The sequence below is a fragment of the Macrobrachium rosenbergii genome, chromosome 5, assembly GCF_040412425.1.
Source record: "Macrobrachium rosenbergii isolate ZJJX-2024 chromosome 5, ASM4041242v1, whole genome shotgun sequence".
Taxonomy (NCBI): Eukaryota; Metazoa; Arthropoda; class Malacostraca; order Decapoda; family Palaemonidae; genus Macrobrachium; species Macrobrachium rosenbergii.
In genome coordinates this window covers 46,528,994-46,536,493 of record NC_089745.1, presented here as the reverse complement: position 1 = coordinate 46,536,493, position 7,500 = coordinate 46,528,994, and the positions used below count along the sequence as shown (strand labels likewise).

General features: G+C 35.3%; 1 protein-coding gene across 1 annotated transcript in view; it reads right to left on the bottom strand.

The window, feature by feature from the left end:
• Crk (Crk proto-oncogene, adaptor protein) overlaps positions 1-7,500 on the bottom strand; it is a 116,789-nt gene that overhangs the window by 20,121 nt on the left and 89,168 nt on the right. The window lies entirely within an intron of this gene.

The following is a 7,500-nucleotide window of genomic DNA, read 5'->3' as shown; positions in this document are numbered from 1 at the left end:
TCAAAGGGATGGAGGTTATGTTAATGGGACCGAAGTGGAAGGAGGATGACAAACAAGTGTGTAAGTAGGTGGGTGTTATTTTATTGAAGCACACAGGGTTAATAACGTGTCTTTTTTGCTTTTTGTGAAGGCGGGGGCGTTTTGTAATTGAGGGCATGCAATCCTTAGGCGTACATTAATAATGAAATATAATAATAATATACTTTATATATATATATATATATATATATATATATATATATATATATATATATATATATATATATATATATATATATATATATATATAAATTTCAACTTGTACACCAGCAACATCATCATCATGACAATAAATTATTGTGTATCTTGGCCAATTCTAATTCTAATTTAAATGTTTCAAAAGTAAAAGGAAGTTCTGACAGGACGGTGACAGGTGACAGTCCTACTTTCACAAAAGCTCAATCTATACAACAGCTGGAGTGTTAATGTGATTTTTTAAAAACTTTAGTGTCAAAGACGAACAGTCGTTAATGAGAGAGAGAGAGAGAGAGAGAGAGAGAGAGAGAGAGAGAGAGAGAGAGAGAGAGAGAGAGAGAGAGAGAGAGAACTTTATCATGGCTCTGTAGTCCTATCGCTTTTTCGACTGATCAAAATATTTCATTCATACCATAGAAAAATTAATGTCGCATAACTCAGTACTGATGTAACTAATATTTCCAAATGGGAACAAGTACACACACACACACTCACATCTCTCTCTCTCTCTCTCTCTCTCTCTCTCTCTCTCTCTCTCTCTCTCTCTCTCTCTCTCTCTCTCTCTCAAACCAATGTCCACTGTACACAGTTCCTTCTCTTTCACGTGTATGTACAGTGCTTTTTAACGGTCTGACCACTAAGCTGTATCCACTTAGCCATCGGTATGCTCGCTATATAGCACCACCTCCCACCAACACTCAGAGCCTCTCCTGTGCCAGATGCTACCATTCACCTAACCGTTTACCGCTGACCTACTGGTCTGATGATTTCTCATTAAGATTGGGGACTTTTGAAATGCTATGGTAATATAAACCACCCCTGAGCTCTAAACATTTTCGCATAATAAATGTTGATCTCACTAGTTACATTGCAAAGTTCGTTCTCAGGGCTAAAATTGCTCTGAAGTGTTTTCGTTCTTCCGTAAGACACACTATTAGTCATTTCTCATGATAATTTAACAATATTCCTTAATTGTACACGTGCTACTGCAAACGGACTTGAAGTAAAGTTTGAGTGTTTTCTGCACAGCTTTAATTATAATTTTCTTTCAAGGATTTACTACTTTTTCTCTAGTCCCCAGATCCAGTTTTCGGTTATGACATTGCCTGCTTTGCTGCATGACTCTCTCAGGCAGGCCGGATGGTGAATAACACCCAACGCTTGCTAGTGTGTGTGTGTGTGTTTATATATATATATATATATATATATATATATATATATATATATATATATATATATATATATATATATATATATATATATATATATATATATATATATATATATACGAGGGTAAGTCAAAAAGTTCCAGGAAAAATTGTTGAATGACGTATTTACACAGGAATGAAACAACCCAAATACTTGGTAAACAATTATCTGTGATGTAGTGATCATATAGACTTGTTACCTCAGTCATCCTCTTGCTACCGTGGTGTTAATATCTGCTTCAGAAAAGCAACTTCTTGAACCCGTGGAAAATAAAAATTTTGAGATGAGAGCTAACATCAAGTTCCTGACCAAGCTTGACTGGAAACCAGGAAAAATTATTGAAGCTTTGCAACAAGTTTATGGAGATTCTTCTCCATCTAAATCAGTTGTTTATGATTGGATAAAGCGATTTAAGGATGGTCGGGAGGACCTCAAAGACAACCCAAGAGAGGAAAGACCATTGACTGCAAAAAATGAAAGAATTGTGGCTTTGGTGCAGAATCTAGTGGATGAAGATCGTCGGATTACTATCGATATGATAGCTAATGAAACTGGGATCGCCCATGGTTCCGCATTTTCAATTTTAAATGAAAATCTTGGTTTGAGTAAACTTTCAGCACGTTGGGTCCCAAAAGCGTTGCGCGAAGACCAACTGAATCAAAGAGCTGAACTTTCTCTTGCAGTTTTAACGAAGACTGAATCAAATGAATCAGAGTTTTTTGACCGGATTGTTACTGGAGATGAAACTTGGATCCATCAATATGACCCAGAAAGTAAAATTCAATCAAAGCAATGGTTACCAAGAGGTTCAGCTGCACAAGTGAAGTTCAAAGTGGCGAGGTCTGCCCAGAAGGTTATGGCAACAGTGTTTTGGGACTCCAAAGGAGTGATTTTGATTGATTTCCTTGAAGGACAAAAAGCAATCACCGGGAACTACTACAAAGGTGTTTTGCAAAAACTGAAGACTGCATTGGCTAAAAAACGTCGAGGAAAGTTGCACCGCAGAATTTTGTTCCATCATGATAACGTTCCAGCACATTCATCAAGGGTTGCAAGAGAAGTCCTACGGAAATTTAGGTGGGAAACTTCCACATCCTCCTTATAGTCCTGATCTTGCTCCTTCAGATTTTTTCCTGTTCCCAAAACTCAAGGAACACTTAAGAGGAGTCCGGTTTGAATCTTTGGATGCTGCTAAACATGCAGTTTCAACATGGTTTAATAGAAAGGCCCCAAATTTCTACAAAGAAGGGTTGCAGAGGTGGAAACAGCGCCTTGAAAAGTGAATAGAGTTAGATGGTAGATATGTAGAAAAATGATGTTTAAATTTCCTTAAATAAAGAGTATATTGAATTTTTCCTGGAACTTTTGACTTACCTCGTGTGTGTATATATATATATATATATATATATATATATATATATATATATATATATATATATATATATATATATATATACTATATTATATTAGCTCTGATCCAATATCTGTACTATCCCTCCCTCTCCTATTAGGTAAAGACAAGGCTGCGCTACATCAGAGGGTATATTTGAGACTATAGCCTCTGGCTGAGGTCACTCTTCCTGATAACCTGTCATCAGAGCCACTCGCCTAATTAATTTCAGTCAGAGGAGCTATTTTGTCTCGGGTACTTTCCCCTTAAAATCCATGGACTGAAAAACTGTTCGTGTTTTAAAAGACAACGAGAACATGCCGCAACAATTACAGTGGAACACACTATCCTTTCAAGGCTCTGTAAGGATCCTAAGATTTTCAATTCAGATGCATGCTTCCTAACAGGACAACCTTGGCAATGGGTAAAAGGTCAGACTTGTTCAAACTGATTTTCATACTTCGTTTAACCATACTATACAACAACTATAGAGGACATTTTAAACATATATGTTGGAACATACACACACTGTAAGATATAAAATTTCAAGTAATATGTCTAAATGCGAAATGAAGTTGCTACTGGCATTGTAAAACTATAAATCTACATCACCAGATTTTCCAAGTTGTCCCTCTCGATGATTCACTTCAAACAAGTAAAACTATATTCTAATAATCTAAGTATTTGACAATACATTGACTTACCTTCCAAATCAAGTTTATTATTATTATTATTTTTTTTTTTTTTTAAGATTTGACGCTGCCATAGCTAAGCATTGCATGTAACTACTTGAATCTACTGAACTGTTGCGATCTTTTTTGCTACTGTTGGAACGCCGTTCGAAGCAGCAATTTCACTTTCAAGTTATAACGGCAATTACGATCTTAAAAAATCTTCTGCTTGGACATATCGAAGACCTTCATTCCCAAATGGACGCATTTCTGAAAACACGACGCACTACAAGCTTCACAGTGCAAACATCCTCATTCTGCGTGGGACCACGATACCACATTTCAGAGTGTCATTTTTTTAATTCCCTATTCCGGAAACCATTGAAAATGTCTTCCTGGCTGCGTTGGGAATGAGCATGCCAACAGGGCAGATAAAACCTTTTGTGCTCCTTAGTGTGCCATGGATATATTTATTTACTCATGAAATACTATTCATATTTAATTTGACATTTCACGACATTTCTCTGCCCTTGATTCCATTTTGTTCAGTGGAAGTTTTATTGGCGTCCTTTACTTGCTTCATACTAATAACTGCATTATACATGCATACATACATACATACATACATATACACACACACATACATAGGCTATATATACAGTACACATATACACATATAAATACAGTATATATATATATATATATATATATATATATATATATATATATATATATATATATATATATATATATAATCAATTGATTTCTAATTAGGAAAGCCTGTACAAAATGTTATTTCATACTAATAACTACATATATACATATATATATATATATATATATATATATATATATATATATATATATATATATATATATATATATATATATACATCAATTGATTTCAATTCAGGGAGCCGGTACAAAATGTTATCCTCGTAGAAACTAAAGACAACCCAACAATCTTCTCACAATTAAAGAATCTGAATCACAAATTACAAAGTTGCCGCAAAGTTCTGTTTCGAAGAAATATTTGTGTAACTTTTTAAACGGACGCCATTTAATTTATATAGTTCAACTGCAGTCTCCTACGTCATTTTCCCTTGTTTTGCGGTTCTTTGTCCTCTCTTCTTCCAAAAAATGGGCGATATAATAATTACAACTTTGTAGCAACTAAAGAAAGGGATCAACATAGCATTAAATTCAAGAGTAGCATAAGATCACACGAAACGGGACATTTATGAAATACTTCTTTCTGACAGCATTTCAAAACATAACAGTAAATGAAGATTACATACCAAGCAGTCTCGTAAAATCTATGTGCATGAACAACATATAAAAAAAGTATAACAATGACATTATAAAAGCAGGAAAATCTCATGACACCATACTGACGCCAAGAAACGGCAGGAAAAACGACGTTGATAAACGATAAACCACAAGCATGACTCCATGGCTGAATTATCTGGCGCCGCGAGCATCTTATTCCTAGGCCAAAACCACAAATAGTCACTGTTGCTTCGAAACCCCAGTTACTCTACCAATATGAACTAAAAAGAGAAGCTATTCTTGTCTGGCGAATTATTAAAATTAGTTAAACGGGGAATCGCATCTAGATTGCAGGGGATTCGTAATTTAGAAAATGATACGTTCTCTTTCTCAGGATATCCTGAAAAGAAAGCAAATAACAGTGGCATTATGATAACGATGATGGCTTGCTTCATACGATTCGGAATAACATCACAGATTTTCTTGGCAAGGACACCTTTCATTTCTATTTTTTGAGATGAGGCTTTTTTTTCGTCTTCTTTTAAGTTTCAGACAGGTTAACATATTTCTAACTTCAGATTAACCATCGTCTTCTCTCTCAGCTCGAGGGCAGCTTTTAATTCCCTTCCTGGTTTGAAACTCGGACTGGTATCCAACTGGCATCGAAATAAACATATGTTAAAACTATAAATATGTTTCCACATCGCATACTATAAGGAATTATTACATCTATCGCTATGAAAACAGTAAAATAGATGTGACGTACAAAATCCGGAATAAGAGAGAGAGAGAGAGAGAGAGAGAGAGAGAGAGAGAGAGAGAGAGAGAGAGAGAGAGAGAGAGAGAGAGAGAGAGGTAAAAATACAACTGTCGTTGCTTTCAGTATGCTATTTGACTTTAATCATCGTGATACAACCTCGTTTTCTTGTTGGGTAAACGAAGAGATGGCAAGTGAAAGCATTCACTGCTTGCTAACTACACTAATACAGAATGACTGCACATAAATGAGAATTATTCTGATTCTCTCTTTCTTGTTCTTCTTGCTATAATTTTGTTATTGCCTTCTGTATCTCCCCTCTCTTGGCTCTTCATCTCTTTGGTTCACATGTGACGCTTTAGTTTGTATAAGCATATTAAGCAAGTTAATGGCGTTTCCACATTATATTATACTACACACACACAAATATACATACACACACACATAGCCTATATATGTGTCTGGGTGTGTACACATATAGGCCTATATAAATTTTCCTGAAGTAGTCTTTCCTTCATTTTCTACAAGTGGTAATTCACTGGCAAATCTTCAGGTCTCCAGTACTTTTTGCACTGCCAAGTGAGCAGGCCTCCTAGCAGCCCTTGAAAAAAAAGTAGGAGTCTGATAATAAAAAAGTAGGAGTTATAACCTTAAAGAAGTAGGAGTGCCACATGGATATAATGTGATATTTCAAATGCGACATTTTAAACATTTAAATGCACACGTGTAGGAATGCCGCATGGATATAATGTGATATTTCCAAAGCGGCATTTTAAGCATTTAAATGCATACATGTAGTAACGTTCAAAATTTACTATCAAAATGTACTCAGTCAGTGCAAAAAGCAGGTGTTACTTTCTCCATTATAGTAAATAAAGATTTTTTTTTATTTCTGAAAAGGGAAAACCACACCAGGGCCCACCCCTGACCAACCTAGTAACAAGTAGTATTTTTCTAGCTTGTTCTATTTTACAACCAATTATGAAACAAAAGTTGATAGGACCTTGCATTTGGTTTCATCCTTTTTTATTAATTTATTTGACTCAATTACGCAACATTATCCACTTCAGATTTTCAGTGAAATAAGCCTTTGACTAGCACTCAATAATACTTAAGTAATATGCAAAAAAAAGGTATAATCAATCAAATTAAATATCAATAGTTACAAAAATAGAGCCTGCATATAATGAGCTTTACATTACATTAGCATCTCAAACTAAATTTACAACAATAATTTGTCAGTCACTGAGATGCACTATCACCTAAATTTCATCTGAAATTTTCTTCAGTTCAGCAGATGATTTCTCCAACTTTGCACACCCGGACTCAGAGCCTGAGCCGCAGCTACTTCTGCAGGATCGATTTTCTTGACTGTGCAAGCTTTCTTCAATCTCCGATTGACTTCACTCACAAGTTTTCTTGATGCTTCAATCTCATCTTGCTGTAATTTTTGTTTTTTCCGTAGGTCTGCCTCCTTCTCTTCTTGTTTCCTTTTGAGCTTTAGCTGCTTTTTCCTCTTCTTTTAGTTTTTCTTTATTCTTCTGTTTTTCTTCTTTAGCTCTCTTTTCTGCATCTTTCATGGCTTTGTAATTGCTGTGTGCACTTCGAAATGCACGAATGATCTTGGCAGTGATTGGCACTTTACTCGCTTCTCCTTCGGGTTTAAGTTTTCCTACACTGTGCGTAGACCATTTATGGATTTCTCATTCATGCAAACAACTCCTACTGGCTGTGACCAAAATCTTGTTAAGAGAGAAACTCCTCTCAACATGAGCCTGTCCATGGCTCAATGTCAATGCTGCCTTGATGACAGCCTATATATAAACCGAAAACATCATCACTAATAATGTGGTTAATCAACAAATCAATAACCAAACACGTTGCTGCACTCATGCAACACACTTCTACATTCTTATATCTATTCTATTATAAACATGGATTTTTTTAATCCTTTCAAACTATTCTATTAT